The 12,719-nt window shown below is 36.8% G+C and overlaps 1 pseudogene; it reads right to left on the bottom strand.

The window, feature by feature from the left end:
* Positions 1 to 1,340: 1,340 nt before the first annotated feature.
* On the bottom strand, positions 1,341 to 9,778 carry LOC116131723 (annotated as a pseudogene).
* Between the last annotated feature and the right edge of the window lie 2,941 nt (positions 9,779 to 12,719).

Here is a 12,719-nt window from a genome sequence, read left to right as displayed (position 1 = left end):
TTTCTTTTTATTAAGAGACATGAATCCCATGTTATGTTGCTTCTTGTCTTTGTGGATGACATAGTTTTGACTGGTAATGATTTGGAGTTGATTAATAGTACCAAATAGCTATTGTATTGTCATTTGAAAATAAAATATTTAGGAATATTGAGGAACTTCTTGGGTTTTGAAATGGTTAGATCTTCCAAAGGTATAAGTGTATGTTAGCGGAATTATGCTCTTGAGCTCATTTTAGAATCTGGTTTATCTACTTCTAAACCATCTCTTATTCCTATGGATCAGAATGTGTGAAACTTACCTCTGTCCAGTATGATTAGATGTTCCCCACTGATGATGATTAGATGTTCCCCACTGATGATGACCCTCTCTTGGTTGGTCCAAGTGTTTTTTAGAGACTTATAGGGAAATTGTTATACCTCTGTATGACTAGACCAAACCTTAGTTATTCTATTAACTTGCTTAGTGATCAGTTTATGCACAAACCTAAGCAATCACATATGAATGCTACACTAAAACTTGTCAGGTATCTGAAATCAGCACCAGGTTTGGGTATGTTCTTTCCCTCAAATAATCCTATGCAGTTGTCGGTCTATAGTGATTTAGATTGGGCCTCTTGTTTCATGACAAAAAAATTAGTTACTGCGCTATTGTATCCTCCTTGATAATTCTCTTTTATCTTGGAAATAAAAAAGGTAGACAACTATCTCCAAGTCTTTATTTGAAACAGAATACAAGGCAATGACTTCCATAGTGTGTGAACTTGTTCAGCTTGTTCAGTTGCTTAGTGAACTTGGTTTTCATAATGTTACTCCTGTTCCATTACATTGTGATACTCAGTCTGCCAACCATATTGCTTCTAATCCCATGTTCCATGAGAGAACTAAGCATATTGATGTTGATTGCCATATTGTCAGAGACAAACTCAAAGTTGGATTAATCAAGAGGAGTCCATTGTTTACGCCATTGAGCCTCTCAACAAAATCTCAGATACCCACGATGACGAAGATACACCTCGAATGTGGGTGGTCAAAGTCCAAGTCCAAGAGTCAAACCCAAATACAATACAAATCATTAATCCGGTTTTTGGTCCAGAATTTATTAAGGCCGAGAAGTTACCAAAGTCTTTAAATTTGTTGGATAATTGGGTTAAAGAGATAACTAAATCACATGAATTTGAATCAGCATTTGAACAACTTGACTTTGTAAAAGTGATATATTCTTCCTCTCTAGATGAGAAGGATGCCAAGTTTGCAGTTATGGCGAGATATGGTGGGAAAAAGAACCGGCAATGTACCAGAAATCGTAAGGATGTCAAGGAAACATAAAGGTTGTATGATATATTACAGATAAATTAATTTTTTACTTACAGACAATGTAGGAACTATTTTACTTGCTGAAACAGAAAGAGCTTTTATTCCTCATCCATTGTAATGACTTCCTTGAGTTTTAATTCCATATGAGCCTAAATGTTCACCTAATCAGGACAAGACTTTGAAGGGAACTTTTTAAGAGAATCTGTATCACTTGACTGCAGGACAACTTATAATCAGGATAGCGACATACAAGAAGTTTTATACCTGTAATTTACCAACAATCACATGGACTTTCTGAAGGAATCTGTGATAGTTGAGATCAGTTAAAATATAAACCAGGAAGGACATGTTACTATGAATGCACTAGCATGCAGTGTGAGCGTGTGTACAATCCGCTTGTTTTGCTCCAAATCAGAGCAAAGTCGTTCACTTAGTTCTTCAAAGAGTTGATTGAGCCAGTGTTGAACCTAGAGAGAAGTAACACAGAACAACAATTGAGAGGAATTTAATTGCAACCCACATTTTCAAAATGCCTGGGAAAAGAAAAATAAATGCTTGTTCCTCCAATCTGTTTGGATAGACAGTACTATATATATATATATATATACACACACATTTCTTTTTGCTATAAACCTTATGAGTTCAGCAAATTCAAAATTTGACTCATCAAATATTTGGAAACACATGATAAAAGCACCATCTCCCACCATAAGGTGCATAACTATGTCACTACAAGCCCACACTTGAAGAAATTATATTTACATTTATTCTTTTACAAAATATTAGACCCCAAACAAAAACATTAATTATTATCAAATGAGTGCATAAAACGGCATCATCCTACAACCTAAACTTGAATGCACCCATCTATTTATGTACCAGTTAATTCATAAGAAAAATTCATTTGGTTAAGAATGAAATTCTTAGAAAAGTAACTGTCTTTAAAGCCCGAGGACCAGGCAATGACTTCCCCGAACCATGGCTTTTGGGGAGAAGGCGTGCCTGAACTTCTTCACCACTGATTCATCTTGCAATATTCCATAACCAAGTACTGGAGTGCACATTAGAAATAGAAAACAAAAAAATCGTGACTATTATTTGACGAATTTTTACTTGGAAGTGCAATAATAGCTAATAACGCTTAAAGTCTTTCCTTGGGATTTAACCCAAAATTAAGGATAAAAAAAAATTAAAAGAAAATAAAAGAGAGAGTGTTGAGGAGCCATTTTTCTCACATGTTAAGCTTATAGCAAAAGGTTCAGCAATATATTTAAACTATAAAATAGCCGCCCACATTGGTGGCCAAAATAAATCAAAGTACGCATGGACACATAGAGAGTCCCAACGTGCTCAATTTAATAATTTAACTAATAAGCTGAGAGAATTTTTAGGACTTGAAGACAAGGTCTTTAATTAAATATATTTTTGACAACATATTGAAGTATCATTAACCCTAAAAACTCAAGATCTTAGGAAAAAGACCTAATAACACTATTTAAACTCTAACAAAAAGAAACCGAGATAAATGGCTCCAATGTCTTAACTATTTGGCAACAAAGTATCATTAAAACTAAAAACAATATGACATAAATGAAAAAGTAGCTGAGTTTTAGTCAACTAAGAAGCAACATTTACACAAGAAAAAAATTATTGCACATATGGGAAAAAAATTTGCTATGCTTATGATCCTATAATTGAAAATACAGAATTTGTTCTCCAATAGAAAATTACTCAGTATTCGGCCATAAAGTTCTTGCAGCTTATCCTCTGAAAACTTCAAAAGGTCACCAACAGTGTTCACACCCTGCACACTTTGTAAGGATGTACACAGCTTCCCATCAAACTGTTTCCTGCAAATGAAAGTCTGCATTAAGAAGAATGTATTTCAGATTGGAAGACCATAAAAATCAGCTTGGAAGACCATAAAAATCAGCAACCTCTCTACTTTATACAAATTTAAACCTAAAAGAATTTTTTTTTTTTAATCCTACTTACATTATAGGAATGCAAAAAAAAGTAGCCTTTCCTCTCACTCTTGTAGTCAATAACATGAGCATGAAAGGCATAGTAACTAGGGGTGTTAGCCGAGCTCAGTCGCTTGCGAGTGGCTTGGGTTCGGCTCGGTAAAAGGTCGGGTTCGGCTCGATTTTTAGTTGAGCCAAGCCGAGCTTGACTCAGCTCGGCTACAATATCGAGCCGAGTTTGAAAAAGCTAGAACTTGGCTCATCAGGCTTGCAAACTTTAGAGGAGTAAAAGAAGTACACAACATTAATTCTAAGAAAAGAGAGAGAGTAAAGAACTCTTACAAATAAAAGTTAAAAAAAAAATTCTCTTACAAATAAAAAATAAAAACATTTTCTCTCCCTTGAAAGTTTCAAGGTTTCATTTTCTTTTGTTCTCTTTCAAAGTTTCAAGGTTTCAAGCTCATGGCAAGTGGAGTCTTTGGTGTTTGCTACTCATGGTGGCTTCTTGTTCAAATTGATGTAACTTCAAACCCTTCACCTAATGTGAGTCCAATTCGGTATATATTTTCAGTAGCAGCGAAGCAGTGGCGTTGAACAGCCTTTTCTATAACTACTAGTTTCAAAATGTAAAGATGAGTTTAAGTTTAAAATCCAGAAGGTTTCATTCTCTCATTCTCTTCTCTTACAATCAAAGAAGAAAAAAAAAAAAACATTTTCTCTCTTCCTTGAAACCAACTTTTGTTTTCAGTTTTAGTTGTATTATTTAGTTCTTTTGTTTGCCTACCCAGACTCTATTTGGTTGCTGAGAAAATGTATGGAAAAATAATGCATACTCAAACTCGATCTTCCGCTGAGCTCGAGCTCGAGTACCCCTTTACAGTGTGAAGCTCGAGCTTGAGTTCAATTTTTCAAGCTTGCCAAGCTTGAGCTCAAACTCGAGCTTGACATTGTAGCAATCGAGCCGAGCTCGATTAGCCCATGGCTCGACTTGATTACACCCCTAAGAACAACAGTTCCCTAACTAGTTTTGAAAATAGGGTAAGTAATAATTTCAACAATTAGTTAAAATATTTATTTGATTTATTCATTTATTTTTTATTATAACTATTGGGTGGTAAAAACATGCAAGCTAAATCTTCACCACGTGTCCTCCAAAGTGTCTTGGCAACAAAACACGTGGTAGCCTTCTAGAAGACATTTCCTTTGGAATGTGTGAAGCTTCAAGGGGAAGGAAACCAACTACCTATCCAAGACCAGATGATAATCTAGTCTTGGATTGGTCTTGGAGAGCTTCACTCCTAAGGTTGCAAGTTACCCTCCGAGCCACGTGTCAACTCGAATGTGGGTTACTTCATCTATAAGCCAATTAATACAGTACCACATGTTTGGTTGCAGGTAGATTACTTCCCACCAAAGGTTACTCGCAAAACACTATAAATAGGGGTTCCCATCCCTAATCAAGGATCCAACATCTTATTTTCACAAGAGCTATACATCAATTGTCTCTTTAGAGCAAATTATCCTTGTAAACACATCAATAAAATAACAGTGGACGTATGAATTGCTTATTGCATCTGAATAATTTTAAAAATCCTTATCATTCTAATAAAAAAATATACCCTCCCAATTATCGAATACGTAAATCAGCCTCTTCAGTTTGCTAGAAATTTTCTAATTCACAATCAATTCATTCCAAGTGCCCATAATGATAAAGTCACCAGCCAACAAGTGCCCCTTCGATTTGTTGGAAATTTTCCAATTCACAAAACACAAAATAATGAAACTAAACGATGCTTAATAGTACTTTACCAAGAGAATGACTCTATTTCGCCCAGCCTTCTTGGTGTTTCACTAGATTCTAAGTTGTGATCGCCGACAGTGGTTTGGACTTCACTCTTCAGCCTTCGTCGTTCAGGAATTAGGAGTTAGAGTGGAGACAGAAATGATTAAAGGCACAGAGTCAGAGAGGATTCAAAGGCAAGAAGACAGAGACAATTCAAAGGCAGATAGAGCGAGAGACAGAGACGATTCAAACTTCAAAGGCAAAGTCGGGAATAAGGGTTTTTTATTTTTTTGAGTTAGAGATATTTTAGGGTTAGGGTAAAATTATGGTGGAATTGAATAATTGAATATATGGAATATAAATTTTTGGGGAAAATCGGTTTCGGTTAATCAGTTCAAAATTAAACTTGAACCATTAATTGAACTGGTTTTCCAGTTTTCTCAATTTTGTATATCGAAACTGAATCGGTTACTTCGAAAACCAATTTTCTAGACCAGTTTCGATCCGATTTCGCGGTTCAGTTCAGTTTTTAGATTATTTTTTGCAACCATAGATCTATTACAATCCAATAGTATAAGAGTTAATGAGGTAACAATGAAAAGAACCCCCTCCAACTTCTATATCATATACGTTAGATTACAATAAATCAATGTTCATGAATTTGTATTCCTATTTAAGTCATCAATTTAAGTTAAAAAATGTCATCCAAAACTTTATTAGTAATCTTTTATAACTAATTATGCTTTACACTTGAGAATTCAAGAGATACAAATTTACCCTATCATGTCTTTGTAGTGATAGTTTGCCCATATCATCAGTGTTCTATCAAGGGTTAAACATTTATTTTTGAAGTGTGAGGGAGAATATTTATTTACTGAAAACTGAGGGGAAATTTTTTGATGAATCCAATCCCTAATATTCAAGTGAAAACTTTTAATTATTATAACAGTTTCTACTTTCTAATAGTTCTAAAAAGGTTTGTGGACCCTAAGGTTTTAAAACCTTGCCTTGCCCGACCTGTTGAACCAGTTCAATCGGGACTTGGGAGCTTCCCTGGGCCAAGTTACAAAATTCAATTGTTCCCGAAATCCCTAACTTGACCGTTGGTGAATGAGAGGCTACCAAGTGTCGGGGTTAGAGGGCTTTTGTAGAATGGAGGTTGGTGGTTCAAGGGGTGGTGTCAGAGTTAATTTTAATCAGCCAAAATTTGGTCGGAAAAATCAACCCAATCGCGGTAGTATACGCGAGCCACAGTTGGTGAACAGGGGGCTATCAAGCATTGGGGTTAGACGGGTTTGGTAGGGTGGAGGCCGGTGGTTCAGTGGTGGTGTTGGATTAAATTTTGACTATCATAATTTGGCCAGCAAAATCAAAGCCCTAATTGTCACAGGGTGTTTTGCTAGATTTCAAACCTGTAGGGACTGATTTGTAATCTTTAATGGGTGTTTGCAAGATTTCAAACTTTATGGATCACCAGTCAAACCACAGGTTTAATTGGTCGGACTGGTCACCCTGGGACCTAGCCCCTTGGCCATGTGACACCCCCGGTCGGGTTTCAAAACCTTGGTGGACCCACAAAACTAAAAATTTATGCATAAACAAGTTAGGCGCATTCAACTGCACTTGAACTGTTATGAACAACCTCTTAGTGCCAATGAAAAAGCAGTAGGACAGTATATTGGTTACTTTTTACGTAATTTAAAAATAATGCCGCTTACTTTTGAAAATTGGAGGTTTGTACAAGGATATTAAAGATCGCATCAAAAAAAATTTGATATAAACTTTATTCACTATCAAGAATCAAGTTTTCTATCATAATAAAATACGTGACGTTACAACATAAAATTCTATGGACTTAAAATCTTAATCACATATATTAAAAGTTCCAAAATAATTAAAGTTTCAATAGATTTTATAAAAATGTAAATCGTAGAAAAAACCACCAACTATATTCAAACATACATAACGTGACTCAACAATAGGTTTTTTCTCTCTCTCATTTTTAAGAAGCTCCATCAACTTATTAAAATAAAGAAAAAAGTAATGAATTTTTATTAATTAAAGTCAACATCAATAAAAATCCAACTCTGTCTTCAAATGCTCACTAGTAGTATTGACAAAATTTTGATACCCCACCATACGTGTGAAATGCTTCCTAGAACGAGACACGAAAATTTGAGAGGTAGAATGTAGTGAAATAGAAATTCATTCATATGATCATTAGTGCTACAATTATATGCAGTAAAGGCAAATAACTTACGTTCAATGTTTAATGGCATTGCATTAATGTCACAAAAAGCACCTCAATTGTGTGTGGAGAGTTGCATGCACAAATGTACAAACATATTCAAAACAAGAAAAATGTTAAATTATTAAAAGTTTTATGATAAATAACTAAATGAAGTGAAATTAGTACCTCAAAATTTGACTTTTCAATTCCAAGAGTTATCAACAAAGTGGGCCGTACCCCATATTTGGGTGTCAACGTCCACATGTCAGTTGTTATAGCAATTCTACCATTGTTCACTCCAATACACTGGTTACCTTCTCCTTCTTCGATGTATACATTTCAAGAATTTCCTTTTGAATAATATTTTGTGAAACTGGCTTCAATAATGGTTGAAGTGAATATGAGCCACCTCTAAACCATTCATACTTTTTATGCCTAAAAAGTTAGGGTTGACATAAGCTTACATCAGTAAGCACTAGTCAGAGTTTAGGAAGGCTTTGCGTCCTCCAGGAGTTACCACGTCGTCCCAAGACAAGAAGAATATGGCTACCACCAACTTGGTAGATTCAGGTTTTGTCTATGAGTGAATAAGGGCCGCACACCTGTTCAAGCCCCAGGTAATTTGAGGATATTTTCTAAGTTATCAGCCAATGAGATGCAAGGAAAGACTTGCACGACACCTACCCACTTGCAGATTTGTAATCATTACCTTGAATTCATCTACTATAAATAGAGGACTCCCCCTCTCGTTTTCGGGATTCTGATCTTGAAAACTGTTAGAGTAGGTGCCTTAGAGCCAATCAATTATTATAAAATTGACTCTGTAATAAATGTTTATAAGAAACCAGCCAATCTTTATCTTCCCTAAGTTCATTAATCTGAGCCCAGCACACAAATTAATTCTTATCAATAAACCACTTGGTATTACGCAATCCTTATGAATTTACTGATAGCATTACAAGTTAGGAAGTAGTTAAAGATGAATGACAATCGAACAAGCATTAGATAATTTTATTCATTCCATGTTTCTTTTAAACAATCAGCAAAAGCTTGGATCACAATTGTTTTGCTTAATTACTACTCTAACTGAATATTATAACAACTACGGATTACAAATTCAGTTTAGCAATCAATCACACAATCAATTAATTAATAGGCCTCTTTAATCAATTAAATCATGCAACCATAATAAATAAAACAAAGAAACACAGATATACAAATAGAAGAATAACTAAGATTAAGAACAAAGTCTCACAATTATGCTAACCGGATTGGTGTTTCCTTGAATCGAACTAAAGAATTTAGCCCGACATGATGAGATGAAAGGCACAAAGAAAAGGAAAAATAAAATTGCGTTCTGTCTCCAACCTCCAAAACCTTAGCAGCCTAAAAAAATTCTGTTTTCTATCTCTAAGAAACATATAAAAGCTTCCCTTTAAAAGCCAACTCCTAAAATTAAGGCAAATAACTAAACCCTTTTAGGAAAACACTTTTTTCTCTCTCTTCAAACCTGCCGTTAATTTGTGCAAGTGAATTCCAGCTCATACACACGAATTTCCAGCCCTCCAGACTTGTATTGAACTCCCTCTTGAAGTTGGACCAAGTCTTTATACGAGCCATAAAAAAATAATCCAAATCAGCTAAGAATTAAAGCTTCTGGGCTGAAGCCGTAATTTCCAGGCCCCTTTTGGACAGGAAAAAGAGCTTTTTGGACTTCGGCCCCTTCATAAGAATTGTAGTTCAGGATGTGTACTTAAATTTGGGATTTTGAATCGTCTAATTTGAGTTTTGGAAACTCCAGTTATGGCCTTTTAAAGCTCCAGTGGTCGGATAGAAATCCTACTCCAATTAGGATTTGATTTCAGTTTTCAGCTCTTCATTTACACCAACAATTGGAGTCCCAAACGAAGTTGTCTCTTGACGTGCCATCCCAACTTGGAAAGCTTAAGATGTCCACTTTAACTACATAGATGGTCCAAAAACCAAACTGTAACTCCAAGTCCATCAAAAATCTGCAAACAGCCCAAAACATCCAAAAGTAAAAATGCTAAAAACTTCTGATTTTAAGTATATTTTACTAACTCTTAACCACAAATGCCTTATACATAAAAATCATCACAAATAGGCACCATAAGATATTAAACGTGCCAAATAAACTAAATGCAAGGGTAATAAAAATATAAAATTATAAGTCTGTTAGACACCCTACTTCACAAGGAAACAATTCATGGTTGAAAACTTAGACAACACCAACCCTGGCCTCGAGACCAGACTCGAAGCCCTCACTGCTCTTATGCAACAATACTCGGACAAAGCCATAGCACTGGAAGCTAAGAATGCCACCATCCGGACTAAGAACGCCTCCATCCAGGTCGAAAACCAGATTCTCAAAGAAAAGGTAAATCAATTCTATAATTTTGAGCTTCAACCTTACTAAGTATCGCCTAACCACTTCCGCACACCAGTTACGCCCATGCAACCTCTCCATACTCTAGACCCCAAGTTGTCCAATGCGGACACCCCTTCATCCCAGTTCTATTTGTCACAACTGGATGGCTTGGTCCATAATTAACCCGAACCCAAACAGCAAACAAGGCCGCTCTTGGTTGACCCTCTCTAAGCACATGATCAAGGCACCCAGGTAACCCCAAGCCTACCACTATAAGAACCCATTCTTAGCCTTCCAAATCATCTTTAACCAATCAATCCTGATCAAGCCCCACTCGGCTTGACTCACCCTCACGGGTCAAGTGGACTCTCACACCTTCAATCAACCACGCTCAGGTCCATCCATCCTCACGGACTGAGTGACTCCTAAATAACCCCCCTTACTATACATGCTGGCTGAAACACCCGATCAGTCACACTAGGAACCACTCAACTTAGAGAGATGAATGGAGATCCAAGCTACCAAGCAGTACATGATGGAATGATCCCCCAAACTGCTCCACATGACTCGACTCATCCCAACATACTGAGCGTGAGTCACATGTCAAACCAAGCCAACCAAGCCGACCCGATGGCCTCTGCCTCACCCTTGGAACAGATATTGGCCAAAAGGTTGGCTGACATGGATGTTAGAGTAGGTGCCCTAGAGCCAATCAATTATTGTAGAATTGACTCTTTGTAATAATGTTCATTGATCAATAAAAGGCATTTTATCTATATCACATAAATCATCATTGTATGTATTGATATATGTCCTTAGAATGGTAGAACATTGATGAGCGTATCAAGTGTTTCAAATCTTGATAGTGAGAACCCTATTAGCACATATGGTGGCCATTCTAGAAATGTCCCTAGCCCTAGTATTATTATAAAGTAAGGGCATAGATAATACGGTAAGGCTATCATACTGTTAAGTAAGCCTGTCAAAAGACAGTGACTGATCTCACTTGTCAAGGTTGTTTGGTGACAACCTGGTGTAACACTTGGGTGCTTGTTGTAGGCAAGTTCACTGGACTGACCCACCAGAGGATTCCATATAGATGGTAACCCCAGTGTCTATGGAACAAATCCTCTAACGAATGTTGGTGCATATGATCCTTAGACTTGAGATCACCGGAGCGCCTTGTGCACCGATTGGTGTAGTTTGACACTAGCCCAACTTAGTTCTATTCAAAGCTGTCAATAAGGTAGTGATTGGCTGCATAAAGGAGTGTATCAAGATTAGAGTGGACTGACAGAGGATTCATCACTCCTAAGTACGGGGGAAGTTATCTCATGGCGCAATTCAGTAAATGGCAATGACACTAAAACTGTGGTCACAGTGGGATTGAGTTGTTGCTCTACCTAGTTTATAATTTAGGTCATTGGTCCAGTAATTGAATCCATAATATTGAGAGTAACCGAGGTTGACACTATTTCTATACCCCGGTCTCGTTGAGATAACGTATGATGAAAGGGTGGCCATGATGCCTTGCTAGGGGTCAATCTTGGTCTGTGTGTAGTGAGACGATTAATTGGTGTTAATCACGATACTACACACTACCGGTATGATGAGGAGCCTACGGGTCACACACATAGAAGATAATTTAAGAGGCAATTTATAAGAAGGGCATTTTTGTCTTTTTAGGCGAATGAGTATTTTGGTAATTTCACAATGCAATTAAATTTGCTGAGGTCGTAGCCTTTATTTAATTTGTTAATAAAATTAAATAATTGAAATTATATTTAAATATGTGTTCGTATATATTTAAATGAATTATTATTATTGTTAAATGTTAATATATATTAATTGAATTGACTTGAAATAATAATAATAATTAAAATATCTAAATGGGGCTGTTTGACATAGGGGTTGTTCGGGTTGGTTCCCAAGCCTATTCCATCATGGAATAGGGCATAGTGTGCACCATATAAGTGCAACACTTTGTGAAATTAAAAATGAATTTATTTCAATCATTTGATAAAAACCCCAGCCCCCATTTTCTCTCCTATGCTAGTTTTCCTTTTGCTTGAAACAAAATTTGCTTGATTTTGTTCTTGGTTCTTAAGGCTAGAAAGGATCTAGCAAATCCCTCTTTAGTTCCTTGGGGTTATCTTCTTGTGGACTAATGGTGGTTCGATCCTACCCTTGGATCGGTAGCGAAACCCATTCAGAGTTAAAGTTGGAGGAGCCTCCAAACGTGGGTATGGTTTCTTAACTTTAAATTGATTTTCTGCAGATTTGTATTTAATGAATAGATTGTTAAATTTGTACCCTAATCTTGGTTCTAAGGAACGATCCATGTTGTTTATATATTTTTGTTTCTGCTGCCATAACTTGATCGTTTCCTAACAATGGAACAAATGATGAGGCACATAGTTGGAGTGCCGATCCCAACCAAGAAGAGCCAACCACATAGGTATGTCGATTCACCCTTCATGGATGCAATTGCTCTACTCGAGATGCCACACAAGTTCATCATCCCCAACACGAAACCCTATGATGGCACAATTGACATGGATGACCACATTGCCTCATACAAACAGCGGATGTTTGTCGGCTCCATACCCCGACAGTTGAAGGAAGCTTGCATGTGTAAAAGCTTCAGTTCTAGCCTCTTTGGACCGACCCTCCAATGGTATACAAATCTCCTGAACAACTCAATTATCTCATTCGCCCAGCTTACCAACACCTTCGTCGAGCAATTCACCAGCAGCAAGAAACTCGAGAAGCTGTCAGCCGACCTATATAGAGTCTACCAAAATAGGAAGGAGCCACTAAGAGAGTACGTTAGTAGGTTCAACAAAGAAAAGATCTCAGCTAACCTATATAAAGTCTACCAAAAGAGGGGGTAGCTACAAAGAGAGTACGTCAGTAGGTTCAGCAAAGAAAAGATCTTAGCCGACCTATATAGAGTCTGCCAAAAGAGGGGGTAGCACTGAGAGAGTACGTCAGCAGGTTCAACAAAGAAAAGATCTCCATCCCATCCTTTAATCCCGAG

Source organism: Pistacia vera, unplaced genomic scaffold (assembly GCF_008641045.1).
Source record: "Pistacia vera cultivar Batoury unplaced genomic scaffold, PisVer_v2 Contig240, whole genome shotgun sequence".
NCBI lineage: Eukaryota > Viridiplantae > Streptophyta > Magnoliopsida > Sapindales > Anacardiaceae > Pistacia > Pistacia vera.
This window is presented reverse-complemented; position numbering and strand designations above follow the sequence as displayed.